This window comes from Vulpes vulpes, chromosome 10, assembly GCF_048418805.1.
Source record: "Vulpes vulpes isolate BD-2025 chromosome 10, VulVul3, whole genome shotgun sequence".
Lineage (NCBI taxonomy): Eukaryota > Metazoa > Chordata > Mammalia > Carnivora > Canidae > Vulpes > Vulpes vulpes.
In genome coordinates, this window is record NC_132789.1 from 93132411 (window position 1) to 93150047 (window position 17637).

Genomic DNA, 17637 nt, shown 5'->3' on the forward strand with positions numbered 1-17637 from the left:
TTCTTAAGGTCAAATACGTATGAATACTCAGCCCTTGGTTTTCATTGCCTGGTGGTTAGATCAAGGATCAAGTCTCTGTTCCAGTAACATGTCCTCAAACATAAGGTTAGTTTGCCTTAGAAATGGGTGTTTTAAAAGGAAAAATATGAATATCTGTTTCTTGGATCTGGTGTAAAAATCAAACCATTAGGATTTTAATATTTGGCCTGAGGCACTGATGACTCTACTACATTAAAAATTAAGATAAAATCCTTCAGCAAGATCACATGAGACATTTCCTTTAAGAATGGGGTGGCTATCATGAGGAACTAAGGAAAATTTGGCTTGGAATATCTCTTCAAAAATCTCTCTTTTAGAATCACAATCGTGATGTACAAACAAAATTTTCTAATATTTTGTCCACCAATGGTCTCTGACTTAACTATTAAACATATGTTAATGGATTCTATAAGCTCTAATGGTATGGCCCTAGAAATAGTTGTTGGATGAATAAAAGAATAAGTCAATAAATATGTGTTAGCCATATTTTTGAGCTTTTTCAAGAATGATGATAACTTGCTCTGCTTCTATCCACTGGAACTTCTTTACCACTATTACTACTCATCATCATCATCCAAATCCACTGGTGCTGAGCCTCTTCCAGTTCTTCAGCCCATCTAGATTCACTTACTTTCTTTCTCCAGCGTGGACAGCATGATAAATTATCTCAGCTGTTGTTTTCAACAACCAGTATGGTCAGTTCTTGATCCACTTTCCCTCCATTTCATTTACCTTATCAAACTCTAACTCCGGTTTCAATCTCTCAAATCTTTCTTTCCCCCACACTCCAGCATCCAGGTGGAGAGGCAAATATAAACATCTGGGTTGAAATAACAAATTGATTTTTAAAAAGAATAACAAATGGATGGTTTGCAGCAACATGTGGGCCTCTTTAATAAACTATCTCTTTTTTTTTAGAGAGAGAGAGGGAGACAGAGAGCAGGAGTAGGGGGAAGGTGCAGAGGGAGGGAGAGAATCTTAAGCAGCCTCCACACTCAGCATGGAGCCCGACAACAGGATTTGCCCTCACAATCCTGAGATCATGACCACAGCCAAAATCAAGAGTCAGACACTTAACCAACTATGCCACCCCAGTGCCCCCAAGTATCTTCACTGTGTCTTCACTGTGTCTTCACTGTGGTTGGCTCCACATGTCCCCAAGCTAACTGCAAGAATACCAAATATCACATCTAGATATGATTTCCAGAGAATGAAATGAACCATCTCTTAACAATCTCCTTCTTTAAAATGTAAAATACTTTCCTCCTTTAAAAACCACTTACTGACTTTTCCTTATGTTCCATTGAGAGGAATGGGATCATATGCCTTTCCCCAAACCAATCACTACCAGGGGATTTCCATACTCAGTCTGGACTTCTTATTTGAGGGCTCCTACCACAGATTACAGCATAGACTGTACGAAGCTATCTCAAAGAAGTGGCATTTGATCAAGTTTATATAGACTTTCTTTTTGCGTAAGATTTTGAATCAGTAGGGCCACCTGGGTGGCTCAGCCGGTTAAGCATCTGCCTTCAGCTTGGGTCATGATCTCAGGGTCCTGAAATTGAGCCCCAAGTTGGCTTCCTGCTCGGTGGGGAGTCTGCTTCTCCCTCTCCCACTGCCCCTCCACCCCACCCTTCTTCTCTCCCTCTATCTCTCAAATAAATAAATAAAATCTATTTTTAAAAAAAGATTTTGAACCAATAATTTTTTTAGCTGACAGTTTTTATTCACTAGCTTAAAGAGAAGAAAATGTTAATAGAGTCATTTTAATAAACCTGCATTGCACGTGAACAGGGCGAAAAGCATTACCCGAGGCACTGTGAGGAATAAAATCTAGGACACAGTCTCTTCAGGCCTGACTACCTAGCAGAGAACGAGGCATAAGAATATAAACAGTCATAGGAGGTAGACTGTAATGGTCATATTGGGAACAGATAGTGAGAGGTTCATTCCAAGTGAGGCTTTTGCTGCAGAGACCATTACATCTAAGTCTCTGATTTACGACCACATAAAGCCTTAGACAGATGGCACCTCACAGGTTGGAAGAGCACATTTCTCTCGATCTTCACAGGAACAGCACAGTTCTCCAAATGGCTGCGTTCCTTTTCACACTCTACCCATCCGTCAGACACCATCCACAAGCCCAATGTTTTATTTTCCAGCATAGTGTGGGGCAAACCATCCCCTCTAAGTGTTCCCAAAGATTGAGTCAGGATTAGCTGCCATTTCTGGAAAATGACAAGAGACCTGCTTCTTAAAAGTGACTCTAGCTCTGGAAATGGAAACCTCAGGTTTCAATACCCATTGTCATATGGAGAAGTAGAAGCAGGGAATTTATAACATCTCCATGCTTTAAAAGAATTGGAAGACAATTAAAAAAAAAAAAAAAGATTTCACCGGACAGCTTTGGAGAACTAGCTTATAAGTGAACCAGCTTATAACAGGACTGGCTCATCATCATCGGACGACACTGGCTCCTCTTGCAACACTGCGAAGCATCAAGGTTCGTGCTCTGGGTTGGGGTTTGAGGTTTTTTTTTTTCAGATACTATAAAATTCTAAAACCATTTATTCTAAATCTGCAAATGCCTCTACCTTAAAAACAGGTTATCTTACAGACATTAATTGAATTATTTTTTTGGCCCCTCTCTGAAAATCTCTCATCAATGTCAATAAACATTGATAATAAGATTTCATGGGTCAAATCAATAAAAAGCCCTTGATTTCCACCTCTGCTAAATCAAAGCTACTCTACTGCGCAGGTGACTCTCTGGTCCTGTCCTCTTATCAGCAGACACTCACAAAAAGGAGTCAAGTGGTGCTCAGGGGAGCGAGCGCTAACCGAAGATCAAAGCACCAGGCTCACCCCAAAGCCACCCTTTGAAGTTCCTCTCTGGACCCCATCTTCCTGACACACTGGCTCCACAGCTCATGTTCCTTCTCCATTTCAGACACTCATGACAAAAAAAAAAAGAAAAGAAAAGAAAAGCCAAAACCACTGCCTAGTTCTTTTTAATTTGAAATCTGCAAACTTTTGCTGTAAAGCGATGCGTGTTTATTTTAGAAAGAGTAAAGAAAAAAAAATACAAATAGGCACAAATAAAATACATGTTAAACGTAATTCCAACTGCCCAGAGGTGATTATTGTCAACTATTTGGCGAATATAGTTCCAGACCTTTTTGTGCAATAAATAAATAAATATAAACACACACACACACACACATACACAAACCTAATGCTATATTGGCTTGAATCACAATATTCTAACAATTTTCATCTAACAAATATACTTGTACAGTCTTCAAATGGCTGCTTACTATCCTGCTGCACGGATACACATTAATTTACTTAACAAATTGCCACTGGTTTTATACAGATAGGTATCTCCTTGTTCTCTTATTACAAACAGCAGTTAAAGAATGTATCTGGTGGTATTTGCACATCTCTTTATTTCCTTAAGAAAATCTAAATTTTAAATATTTTTAAGATTTATTTATTCTTGCCAGAGAGAGAGAGAAAGAGAGAGAGAGAGAGAAAGCATGAGTGGAGGAACAGGGATGGAGGGGGTAGAGGAAGAAGCAGCCTCCCCACTGAGCAGGGAGCTGGATGCAGGACTCAATCCCAGGACCCCAGGATCATGACCTGAGCCAAAGGCAGACCCTTAACCACCCAGGTGCCCAAGAAAATATAATTTTAAAAGACTAGATTTTTCTATACCTTTTCCTATTTGTTTAAAAAGTGAGGAAGAGGGCAGCCCTGGTGGCAGAGTGGTTTAGCACCGCCTTGGGCCCAGGGCATGATCCTAGAGACCCGGGATCATGTCCCGTGTCGGGCTCCCTGCATGGGGCCTGCTTCTCCCTCTGCCTGCGTCTCTGCCTCTCTCTCTATGTCTCTCATGTATAAATAAATAAATAAATAAATAAATAAATAAATAAATAAATAATCTTAAAAAAATAAAATAAATAAAAAGTGAGAAAGAGTAAGACAAAGAATCATAGAATCTTTAAAAGTTATTTGGGATATTATGGGATGTCTGGGTGGCTCAGTTGGTTAAGCAGCAGACTCTTTGATTTTAGCTCAGGTCATGAGACCCACATAGGCCTCTGTACTCAGCACAAAATCTGCTTGAGATTCTCTCTTTCCCTCCTTCTCTGCACCTCCCTCTACTGATGCTCTTACACTCTCTCTCTCTCTCAAATAAATAAAATCTTTTTTTTTAATTATTTGGCATATTTGAATATGGCTATGTTTCATGATAAATGATTTATTTGCACTTTTTGAGGCATATATTTTCAAAAGTTCATGGAAATTAGTTACCAGTAAGCACATATACATTCACATAGAAAAGCAGCACAGGTGAAAGAGAGGTGAGAAAGATGGGGCACCTGGATGGTTCAGTTGGTTAAGCATCTGCCTTCAGCTCAGATCATGATCCTAAGGGTCCTGGGACTGAGCCACGCGTCGTCGAGCCCTGCATGCCCTGCATCAGGGCCCCTGCTCAGCAGGGAGCCTGCTTTTCCCTCTCCCTCTGCCTGCTACTTCCCTTAATTATACTCTCTTCCTCTGTCAAATAAAATCTTAAAAAAAAAAGAAAAAAGAAAGACAGAAATGAGAAAGAAACAATATACAGAAAGAAGAAAGTAACTGTGTAAGGAAGAAACCATGGGTTAATTTTCAGTTAATTTTAATATTCTGACAACCAAGGTAAAAAAATAAACATTGTAGGTGAGGAAATTCTCACTGTGTGATAAAAAAGAAGCACACCAATTCAAGAGAGTCAAACTTTTTCTCTGGCACTCAGGACAAAGAAATGTATCCCATGTGTTTTTATTTTTTTCCATGTGTTTTTATATAAAGACAATGGTCAATAAAATTTTTTCATTCAACATTTCTTCTTTATAAATCTAAGGGCACAATATTACATTTCATTTCAGGAGAAACCATTTTTATTTTTAAGATTTTATTTATTTATTTAAGAGAAAGCAAGAGTGAGAGAGAGAGTGCATGAGTAGGGCAGAGGGAGAAGCAGGCTCCCTGCTGAGGAGGAAACATGATGTGGGATTTGATCCCAGCACCCTGGGATTTTAACCTGAGCAGAAGGCACCAACTGAGCCACCCAGTACCCCAGGAGAAACGTTTTTATAGGAAAACTAACAGAGCCTAAGTCAATGTCTTTTGGTTTAAGTTGCTGCAAGGACTGAATCTAGAGGACCTCATCATGATGGTCCCAAAAATGGCTTATTTCCAACATCTCTCCCTTTGATCACAAATTAGCAGGACTTCAATAGTTAGGGACTCCAGAAATGCCTGAGAGCAGGGGCCACTTTTACCTTAACTCTTTCAATTTGTTAAAAAGCCTACATAACCACTAAGTTGAGCCCCGCAGAGCAAAATGTAGGTGATTGGGCCTGGAAATCTTTCAGAGCAGCCATTTTGTCAATGAGCTGCTTTAACCATAGAGGACTCTTGGGATAGTTGGAGCAGCACGAAGGTTGCCGACTCAAAGGCCCTAGCTGTCACTAAGTATGCGACAGGGCCCTGTATGAACAGTGGCAAATTGGAGATGCTTACTTAAATGCATTCACATACAAAACACAAAAACAGTGTGGCAGCCAGTCTTCCTGCAGAATTTGGCCTGCAGGCAGCCAGTTGGGACCCTCACTGACAGTAACTGATTTGGAGAAGCAATGCTTCCTATTAAGCCAACCAGAATGAGTTCACTGTAAAATGTTCAGCCAAGTTACTGGATAAAAATATTTAAAATATTCATCATTTGAAGGTTGGCCTTCATTGGCCAAGAAAACTTATTTTAGCTCTCTTAACAGTAGTAGGCAGTCAGGGTGACAGGGCTTATCCTAATCCATGATAGTACCACCACCTCATCAGTATAGAGAACCTGTTTGTTTTTCTATTTGCTATAACAAGAGGATGTGAATCCAATTAATCTAAATAACAATAACAAGATTGTTGGTTTATACTGATAAGAAGAGAAAGTAAAACATAGCTCTCATGTATCTCCATCTGAAATGGAGCAGAACACCATCTTATCCATCTCGATTCTGACAGGAATATTATGAAGAATTCCTATGCACTAGAAAGGTCCCCACCCTAGGTTGGCTGGCTGGCTCAAACAGTAGAGCATGTGACTCTTTATCACAGAGTCCTGAGTTCTAGCCCCATGTTGAATGTAGAGATTACTTAAAAATAAAATATTTTTTTAAAAAATTTCCCTGCCCCATTGTGGCTTTCTCAACTCCTTAATTTAGCCATTCTTTCAGTCACACTGAAAGACAGCAATATGGACAAACAATAAATTCAAGGAAGAAATTTTGACTTCTGACTTTAAGGTCAAAGCAAAGATCTCTGGAAAATGACCCATGGGGAAATAATCTTTGAATAAAGATGGCTTAGTCTTTTGCAGCTGAATCCAAGCATTCCATTCCATTCTTTCAACACTCAAGTTAGCAAATGAGTCATTAAACATGTGACTTATTTTTTTAATTGTTGAGATTTTCTTTAAACTGGATTAAAATAAGTCCTACCCAAGTTAGTACACACTGAGGCTTCTCTACTACGTTTTTGAAAAAGAATAAACAAATAAACTCACAGGAAAAGAAAAACACCTATTAACATAGTACTTTCCTTATCTTTACCTTTGCCTCTACCCCAATTTTATTGAAGCTGACTCACTTGGCTTCATGGATGGAAAAGCATCACTGTCTCTTCCTCCAAGGGCAGAGAGGGAGGAACTTCCAGCCATAAATTGTGAATGTTCTCCCTCCCTCAAATTCTGGGACAGCAGGAGGAAATGGGATGGGGGAGTGGAAGAGAGTTGGTCACTAATGGTGATGGTAGGGACAAATGCCACTTAGTGAGCCCTAGCAGCCATTAATGACTTAGGAATATTTAGTGTCTTGTTGCGTCTTCAGCTGTGAGTTTCAGCCACAGTTCTGAGACAACAGGAAAAGTAGATTCCACACTCTCTTCCATATGCAATAGACATTAAAACCAGCCTGAAATTTATGCCTTAAATTTTCCATCCTACCATAGTAGAAAAGATTTCTCGTCATTTGGAGACATGTTCCAGAACAGTTTCCAAGTCAGAATAAGTAAAACCATTTGCCTTTGGATACTCGATATTTTATAGTTTGAAATTTGCTCTTTTCAGCCAATCCTAGGGGTAAAAAACTCTAATTCATCTGGATAGAGAAACAGCATAATCAACTGGTTTCTCATTGTGAGCTATGGTATGGGCTTCTCTGACCAGGATGATGGAGATGGAGCCAGCCAATGGCTAAGAATGAGGATAGTCCATTCATGTGAGAGGAGCGTACAGTGCAGGTCAAGTTCCACCTGAGTATCTGAGCACTGTCCCCAAATAAGTATGTGTATCAGAATGAATCAATTCAAATGTAGCTAAAAGCTTGGGCTTCAGAGTCAATTGCCTGAGGTGTTGGTCCATCTCAAGCCCATGTTAACTCTGTGAACCGGAGAGTTACAGAACTTTCTGAGCCTCTGCACCGTCATCCCTCAAATAGTGTCTCATGATAGCTGCGAAGCCAGTATGTGGTCATGCAAATTCAAGGCTTGCATTTTACTTAAACAGTTGTTACTATTAAACTTCACATTACATTATAACAGAATTAGAATGGATTATTTGAAAGGCTTTAGAAGGAAGAGGAGGTGTGAGGGGTTAGAGTGAGAGAGAAGACTTTTAAGGAAATATTTGTCAGAATAACGTGTAATCAGTAATTTTACCATTTGCTGCACATACTGCCCATTTTCCTGGTGACTACTCTCTACTGCTAGACTGTGCTTCCCAATGGGAGTTTTTTTGGTTTTTCTTAAGACACCATATCATTTTCGGCATGATACTGCTTTTTTTAAAGTCATATTACCATGTGACATTTATCCAGATTGTTTTGTTCATAGCAACCACTGAGACTAATAGTTTTTTGAAATGCATATGCTTTTTGTGATGTGCTGCAAATGAGAAAGTCACAAAGATTCAGATCACAAAATTCTACATAAAAACAATACAAGAAAAGGCCTCCTCTACCGAAGTGCTTTTACTTCCAACTCACTATCTATAACAGCAGCAGAATAAAGGGAAATCTTTTCACTGAAATAAATACTGGAAAGCAAATTCACATTTTGAAAAATGTAAGTTAAAAAAGGGAATTGGTTTCATTTTCAAATGCTTGTTAAAGTCTTTGAATTCGGGTCATTTTATATGATAAGGCAACTCTGAGAAAGTAATGAAGGCCTGCTGTATGGACTGAGGCCGAAGCCCTAATCCCCATTGCCATGCTATTTAGAGCTGGTACCTGTGGGACATAATTAGAGTTAAATGAGGTCATGAAAACTGGGCCCTCATGATGGGATTAGCGCCCTTATAAGAAGAGACGTGAGGGAGTTTGCTCTCTCCTCTCCCCCCAACCATGTGAGGACACAGAAAGAAGGCAGCCGATCTACAAGCCAAGAGAGTCCTCAACCAAAAACTGACCATGCTGGCAACTTGGTCTTGACCTTTTAGCCTCCGGAAATGTGAGAAATAAGTTCCTGTTGTTTAAGCCACCCAGCGTATGGTATTTTGCTACGGCAGTCCAAGCTGACTAAGCAGCATTCCACATATTTTTATTATCACCCAAAGTTTTTGAGTATGTTGAAATAAATGTGTGCATTGTTACAGAAATAAAGCTATTACTTTGAATGGAATCCATGGATGTTTTAAAAGAGGTCATAAGATTTAAAAAAAAATTCTGGAATTATTTGTGTAGATCTGGATAAAAAAGAAATAATCACGTACTGCTGGCTCCCTTGCTGAGGCCCATATGAGTTGTGCAAAACCTCCTCAAACTGAGCAGACTGTTGAGGGGGAAGAGGAATCCCAATCTAAGGAGATTAATTCAAAATTCACTTGCTGTGCTGATTGACAAATAATTTCAATTTACATATAAGAAGTTTTTCGTTTTTTCATTACCATGAACAATTGAAATCAAAATACCAACAGGATAAAACTGAACAATCAGGATAATTCCCCTTTAATCAGAATGCATGAGATCCAGGCTGAGCCACTTACTGAGAGCAGCTTGGATTGATTCCTTAACTTTCTGGACTCCAGTGTCCTCATCCATAGGAACGGGAATGACAGTAATAGTACCTGCATCACTGAATTGTAGTGTGGATTTTAGAAAAATGCCTGGCCCCCGGCAAACTCTCAACTAATGTTTAATGGCCTCGGAATATTGAATTCAGTTCATAAATAATGTTGGTCCAAAGGACTGAACATAGACTCCACAAAGACTCCCCCCAAAATTAACAAATCTTTTTTTTTATTCAGACCCTACTGATTATTTGGTGTGCCTTTTACAAGAAAAAAATCACCTCTACTCCGTGAAAGCAGTAAGTTCCATGGCATCTTATGAGAATTTTTTATAACATACATTTATTCATACATAGTTTTGGATGAGACTGGAAAAAATTTAGAGGAAAACAATGTTTAATGTTCATATGTAATTAGTTTTGTCAGACTACAGAAATAATTGAAACACAATTTTTATACAAGTTTTATAAAATTATATAAATCTTCTTCCCAGGGGTCATACATCTGTTTTCATTACAGACTGAACATTTGTTTGTTTGATTTTTAATTCAGACAAATAAGATTTGATTTACTATTAAAAGTTCTTTTTTCTTTTCTTCTTTTTTAAGTTTTAATTGTTCTGTCAAGGTACCATTTTACAGTCTAACCACCTCACTTTCAAGAATTTCTGCCTTTTAAATGAGTATTTAGATTATTTGGGAATTATTCCTTCTGACCTTTTGAGTGTTCTTTTTCTTCTTGGCTTCAGGTAATTTCCTGACACAAGGGTGGTCCCATACTCAGATGAAGACTCTGGGGGATCCTCTGCAGATCTCTCAAATTCTCTGAAGCTCCCTCTTTTCAGGTATTCTGCCCTATAAATTTTTCTTTTCTTTTCTTTTCTTTTCTTTTCTTTTCTTTTGTTTTCTTTCCTTTCCTTTTCTTTTTTTTTCTTTTCTTTTCTTTTCTTTTTACTTAGATACAGCTGTCAGATAGCATTGTGTGAGTTAAAATATACAACATGTCAGGTTTAATGCATTTACCTAACTGCAGTATGATTTACCACCGTGGCGTTAGCAAATACCTCTCTCACATCATGACCCAGCAATGGTCATTCAGCATATCTCCCGCTCTTCCTCACCTTAACGAGAAACGCTCCCTGGGTAGGGGCTCCAAGACTCGGAGAAAGGTGCACAGGTGAAAGGATAAAGTCAGTCCATATAATTTAAAGATCTCTTGCCCTTGGTAATTGATTTGCCATCTTCCCATTGCACATATCCCTTACTTACATACATGCATGCATATAAACTTCCTTTGAGAAAAAAAAAACACATGATTTTCAGTTTTTTATGACTTCTTTCCCTGTCCAAGGCTCTTCTCTATCCTTTACAGCCCGGGAATAACACAAACTAAGGTTCCTATACCCTCACAATTCCAAGCCACCACCACCCAGATCCACTTGGTATCATAAGGGGCCTCTGTGTGTATCAGAGAAGAAGCCAGTCCACGTTCCCGTGCTCTGATCACCTCCCCCTCCTATGTGCCCCGTGGCCTGCAGCCGCAGGGGTGGACAGCTGGAGTTCGGGTGACCTATGTGGGGAAGATGCCTGAGCCATCATTAAAAGCAAGCTTAGGGTGTGCAACAAGCACGTGTATTTGCACAGGGACACCTGTGGTCCCAGAGAGCCTGGCGTGGGTGTAGGAGTGGGGGAGGCAGGAGAAAGGAAGCTCCTGGCTTGCAGATGTTCTGCCCAGTGAGGCGGTGGTGGCTGGGGGGCAGGGCACCCAGCGCAGGGGCTCCAGTCACCCAGCTCTAAGGGGGGTGGCATCCCATTATGAAATTCTGCCTAAGGAAACAGATCAAAATGCATTCAACTGTTCAACTACTCCTAGTAAGAAACGGGTGCCCTCTGTGTTCAATATAAATTACTTGGAGGGACACCTGGGTGGCTCAGTGGTTGAGCCTCTGCCTTTGGCTCAGGGCGTGATCCTGGGGTCCTGGGATCCCGTCCCCTGTCGGGCTCCTCACAGGGAGCCTACTTCTCCCTCTGCCTGGGTCTCTGCCTCTCTCTGTGTCTCTCATGAATAAATAAATAAAATCTTTAAAAAATAAATAAAAATAAAAATAAGAATAACCCCGAGACTTCAGCAGAAAAATTTCCTCCGCACTGGTCAAGTGGGTTTCTAGCAGACAGTGACTAAAATAAAGAAGACGTGTCTGGGGAACAGATTACAAAGACACAAATGAAATAAAATGTGTGTCTTGAAAAACAAAGTATTGGAAATCCATTCCAACCAGGATTTGTTTACAAGAGAGATACAGTGATGTCTGTCTGCAATGAACTGGTTCCCAAGTTCGAGTCCAGTGATTGGACTCAGACATCCAGGGGATGTCCTCACAGAGAAGTGAGCCCCGAAGGGAGACTTTAAGCAACTGCAGGTGTCGCAGGAAGATAAAGCAATGCTGTCTGCCAAGGGGTTCCTTCAATTCATTTCACCGCAAACATTTGCTCAAACTTCACCAGCATGTGAATCCGTCATGTGGAAATAAAAGGAACTCTTCCAGAGACAAATCTGACCATATCCTGCCAAGATAATTCCTCACTAGATTTGTTTATATGCGTTTGCAGCTGACTAAAAGGCAGTTTATTATTTCTTTCGGTGAGCAGAGCTTCTCTTGGAAAAACAATCTGAAAATGGTTTTTATAAATTAACAAGATCTTTTTATTGCCTTGGGTCAGCAACAGACTTGAGAGGTTTGTTTATAAGTTTCTCTTACTACATTCTTAATAAAATTCTCAAACCAAACAGGAAGCTTAGCTTCATTAACCTGTGACAAAGGGAAAAGGGTCATATCTGAAGCAAACTTGGAAAACTTCCAAAATGCGATATAATTTTGCAACGTATTACAGTGACAGTAAAAGACGAAAACTGGGTTTGATTTAAAGCCACCACAGAACACAAACTGGTATTTCACATGGGAAACTCACTTCCTACCTTCCCAGGGAGAAATAGAAAGAAGGCAGGAATTTTCAAAAGGGAAAGATGATCAGAAATTATCTTTAAACTCCAGGGGGACATACATATCGCTTGTGTCTGACATTAATTCCAGCTGAAGTTTAAATGGGTCTTACCAGAAAATTGGTGACGTGGAGACATTAGAATGGAGTATAAAATATTATGCATTTGATTTGTTCAGGAATTTGGACTTGTCCTGAGATTGAAAAAGATATGCAACTTTAAAAAAGTACTAACAATTAGTGAGCAGGCCTCTTTGTACAGAGAAAAGACTACGTGAAGCAGTTAATCCTGAAGGGAAGTGATTATGTCAAACTGCTTAGGAAAAGAATCAGGTGCTTGAAGGAATTAGGATTTGTTTAAGGGTCTAAGGTAGCAGTTGCTATGCTGAAATGAGACAAAATGTACAACGCGCTGAAAATTCTAGAACCAAACTCATCAGTGCCCTCCCCACTCTGTCAGCACCTTGACTCGTACCCAGAACTGCTCTTTTGGAAGGTAAAGCACACCAAGGAGGAACCTCAACTGCAAATATCACCCCCACCTATATCCTGACACCCCAAAACATGTCCCTTTTGCAGATAGAAGAACCTTCTGCCCCAGGAAAAAGCTACTCAGGAAAACTTGAAAGAGTAAATGGCTGCAAAATAAGAGTTCTTGCAAATTACTAGTTATTTCCAATAAAGTCTGGTTAGTAATTATCCTCTGTAGATTTGTCCTTCTTTTAAAAGCAGTAGCCTCAAAAAATAAATAAAAATAAAAATAAAAGCAGTAGCCTCTCCAGTTAGCCCAGTGAGATGCTAGTAGAGGCAGCGTATGGGGAGTGTTCTCCCGGAGCGGCAGACAGCAGGTCCTTGTAAGCAGGGTTAGCCATGACATCTTCCATCAGAAAGGTGACCCCACTGTGCAAGCCCTGGGGACCACTGGTTCCTACAGTCAAGATGTGTGAGTTGACAGGACCACTTGCATTTCAGCACAGCTAGGCAGGGACCCTTCCCGGGGACAGCTGGTGCCAGGAGGGCCCGCGGAAGAAGCCAAACAAGCTCTTATAAACACAGATGAAATTCTGAAAGCTGCAGGCTGTGACTTCACTAATGTGGTAAAAACAACCATTTTGCTGGCTGCCATGAATGACTTCAGTGCTGTCAAAATCTACAAACAGCTTTTCAAGAGTAGTTTTCCTACGACAGCTGCTCACCAGGTTGTTGCTTTGCCCAAAGGAGGCCATGTGGAAACCCACGCAGGGGCTGTCCAAGGATCTCTCACAACAGCATCGCTATAAGTGGGCTCAGCATTATTTAGCTGGAATTAAAATAATGTTTTTAGGTTAGCAACTTAATTTTTACAGTTGATGTTGGAAAGTGTACAACTCACTAGTACATTGGAAGTTATTATGGAAATTCCATTTAATGAGGGGAATTGAGCATGAACTGAAGATCAGATGACGAGTCCAGGTCTCATGCACATTCATGTTACTGGATGCAGGAAAAGAGACACTCGTTATATACTTAAATAAGTAAAAGCAAAGAGAAATAACATGCAGAAGAGATGAGTTCCTGTTCCTGATAAATAATAAAGAGCACCCCTAATTCAATTAAAACCTATTAATTTAAAGAGGTGAAATATTTAGTTCTCACACCAGCCATATAATTCTCTTTTCACTTGAATAAAATTTAAGTATTGAAGTTTGAATAGTAGAGGTAAAGGAGAAGAGACTGGACCAAAATTTCAATAGATAATATGTTTCTAACAGAAATAAAATAGACATGTAGATATGAATGAATGAATGAATGAATGAATGAATGAATGCAATAGTCTTCTGCTTCTGGCCAAAATGGAAGAACCTATCAGATTTATCCTCCTGCCTAGAGCAACCAAGAATACCAAATGAAATATTTGGAACAATGGCTTTAAGACAATGACCATCAGACAGTGAAGGACAGTGAGGTATTACTAAGAGGTAATAAATGACCCTGGGATTGTCGCAGGTTACTGCTTTAAGAGTTTCCAGACCCTGATGCAGGAAGGCCCAACCTGAGGGCAACGTCTCCCTGAGTTGGAGAGATGCAAGTGAGACTCTGGGAAGATGACAGAGACTAGAACTGGCAACACAGAGAGTTAAAGAAGCTGCCTGAAGAGAGAAATTTGCACATATGGTCCTTGTAAGTACTCAGCCAAGTACTGGCCAGCACCTGCATGTAAGGAAACACTCTAAGGCCCGGGAAAGAACCACCTGGAAGAGTTACAGGGAACAGCACGCACTGCATTCACAGGACCTGGAATAGTGTCTGCTCCCACCACCCAGAGTACAACACTTCCTAATTCATGGGGCATCAGAGGGGATGTGCCTTAGTTGAGAGAAAAAAGTACCTTAGACTATATGCTCCTTTGATCCTACAAGACCCAAAAGAACCCAAATCCAGGCAGTAAAAAGTGTTAGATCAAGGTATGCATTTATTTATCAAAGTATGGATCAAAGTATGGATTTATTTATTTGTCAATCTGATGAGTGAAAATATTCATCTTCATAGCTTAACTCCCTTCTTCTTTATCAAATCTTTAACCTAACATGACTACCCCCCATGAATTACTGGTTCTTACTACACTCTACTGACAGCCCTCAACCTAGCTCAGTCTGGTCGATATGATCTAAACCTCATGCCAACACACATATGCATCAGGGGCCTGTCTGTTGGACCCCTACCCTCTCCTGTGAAAGATAATTCAGATTCCAATTACTAACATTTTCTTCTATGTCTCAAACAAAAGACAATCCAGTTAACCCTTGAACAACACAGGTTTGAACTGCCCAGATCCACTTATCAGTGGATTTTTTTTGTTTCTGGTTTTTTTTTTTTTTTAAGAAAAAAAAGCTTTTATTTATTCATGAGAGACACAGAGAGAGAGGCAGAAACACAGGCAGAGGGAGAAGCAGGCTCCATGCAGGGAGCCCAGTGTGAGACTCGATCCCATGATTCCAGGATCATGGGCCGAAGGCAGATGCTCAACTGTTTGAGCCACCCAGGCTTCCCTCTGTGGATTTTTTAAATAAATACAATACAATGCTATAAATGTATTTTCCCTTCCTTATGAGTTTTTTTCCTCTAACTTATTTATTATATGAATACAGTGTATAAAACATACAAAATATGCATTAATCATCAATGTTAATCAACTGTTCATGCCATCGGTTAGACTTCCTGTCAATAGTAGGCTTTAAGTAAAGTTTTGGGGTAGTCAAAAGTTATACGTGGATTTTCAACTGCATGGGAGTTGGTATCACTAATCCCCATGGTGTTCAAGGGTCAACTGAATATAAAAGTTCACCTTAACTGGAATGAAGCTGTGTGTTACTGGTGGGTTCAGAATAAAATAATACATAAGAATGCATCCTTCAGAAAATAAAATAATATATAAGAATACATCCTTCAGAGGGATTTGAATTCAAATGTCTTCTTATAAGTTACCTACTAATTTCAATCAGTTTCACCCTAAGCAAGATAAGTTAATTTTCCTTAATTTGTTTCCTCATCTGAAAGATGAAAGGTTAATATATACTTTTAAAGGGGTTTTTCTGTGAGGCATGAGGGAGATAATAAAGGGAAAGTCATTATGGAAGCAATTAGTAAAGTTATGTGTTCCTAAATTAAGAGATCATCCAGTGTGTTCTAACTTTAAAAAATAAACTATAATCAATCTATACTGAAATTGCCTTCATTAAATTTTGAAGAATTCCAGAATAAAAAACAAAGGTGCTGGCAGGAAAATCAGCAATAAATTGTTGGCTTTATAACATTTTATTTCCCTTACAAACTTAAGGACAACCAACCAAATTACAAAGTTATGAAAAGTTATAAAGATCACTCCCAAAATTAAAATAATAAATAAATAAATAAAAACCATTTGACACAAAGAAAAAAAAAACTATCAGTGTGGTAGTGTTCTTGCCCGTGCTGTAACAAATTATCAAGAATTTAGTGGCTTCAAAGAACACAAATTTATTCTGATAGTTCTGGAGCTTAGCAATCTGAAAAAAAAAATACAGAAGGTTAAAATCAAGGTGTTGGCCAAACCGGCCTCCCTCGGAGGGATGTTCAACAGTGAACAAACCAAAATCTTGGCCTTCATGGAGCTTTCATTCTGGCAGAGGGAGAAGAGTGGTCCAGGAACTCTTTTAGGATTACCAGCAAAGTATCTTTTGGTTGAAAAGTAGTGAGGTTCACACATTCTATATTACTCTACTATCAAGATCTGGAAAGTCTCCCTCTACCTATGTCTCTGCCTCTCTCTGTGTGTCTCTCATGAATAAATAAATAAAACCTTTTTTAAAACATCTGGAAAATATTAAATTTATGACTTCCAAGGTAACCACCTGAAATAGACAAGAACTAGCTCAAAAATATTAGGACTTACTGTAAAAAATAAAATAACCTTACATCTGAAGAGGAGAGTTGTTGAATCCTCCCGTCAAGGGTAGAAGAGAACATTTGGAAATTTGAATGGATTCCAGAAGCAATTAGTAGTTGGCTGCAGATGAAACAGACCTCATTATGAGGAAGAGAAACTATTAGCGCCTTTTGTTTCCATTTTATGACTCTTTAAAGTACAAGAAGACAACTAAGATCTAAAACAGAGCATTTCATGTGATGGAGTAAAAATGGCCCCATTTTCCCACCAAATTTTACATTAATTTAAACAGGAGAACAGAGAATCCTATGTTACTTGAAATTCATACTTGGCTGATGTGAGTGAAATGGTTAACTGAAAAAAAGGCAGCTAAGGGAAAAAGATGAGAGGCTGACTCAACCGCAGGATTAGCTTCTTGGTACAAAACACTAGTTTATTATTATCCCTTTATATTTTCCAATAACCCTTGTCCTCTTTCTCTTAATAGCCTCTCTCTCTCGAGCTTTCTCCTCTGATTTAGTGCTCCTTGATTATGGTTGTGGGTTTTCTGGGTTTTGTTTTTGTTTTTGTTTTTGTTTTTGTTTTATCTTTATGAAATTATATAGAGAGTCGTTAAGTAGTATCTTAGCTGTCTTCTGTGCTTCATCAAGAAACCAAAAAAGAATGACTGTTCAAAGCATATCAAACTGTAAAAGTTCTAGAAAAAGTAATTCCCCTTTCAAGGCCTCAAGAAAACCTTCGGATAGGACGTATCCAGAACACCTGGAATGGGCCACACCTGAAGGCGGCCTGTCAGCGGTCACTGGTGGACTCAACAGGTATCAGGGCTTAATCGGGGAATCAGGAAAGACCATAATGAGTAATATGGAATGAGAGGTTCGTTTTAGGGATTGAAAACTGTGGGAGAAGCCCAGGAAAGAAAACTCCAGAGGGGGTGGGGTAGCGGGAGAATCAGAGAAGCATCCCTGAGCAGGAAGGCCAGGGCGAGCTGGGGAAGAGGTCGCTGCGGACCGCGGGCTCCGCACCTGCCCGCCCGCCCGAGCTGTGACAGGTGGGCCGGGTCCGAGGGGGAGGGCGGGGAACTG

The 17637-nt window shown here is 39.6% G+C and overlaps 1 pseudogene; it reads left to right on the forward strand.

Annotated features, from left to right (window-relative positions):
* Positions 1–13427, forward strand: part of LOC112926944 (2-iminobutanoate/2-iminopropanoate deaminase-like) — a 70166-nt pseudogene extending 56739 nt beyond the window's left edge.
* The last annotated feature ends 4210 nt before the right edge of the window (positions 13428–17637 follow it).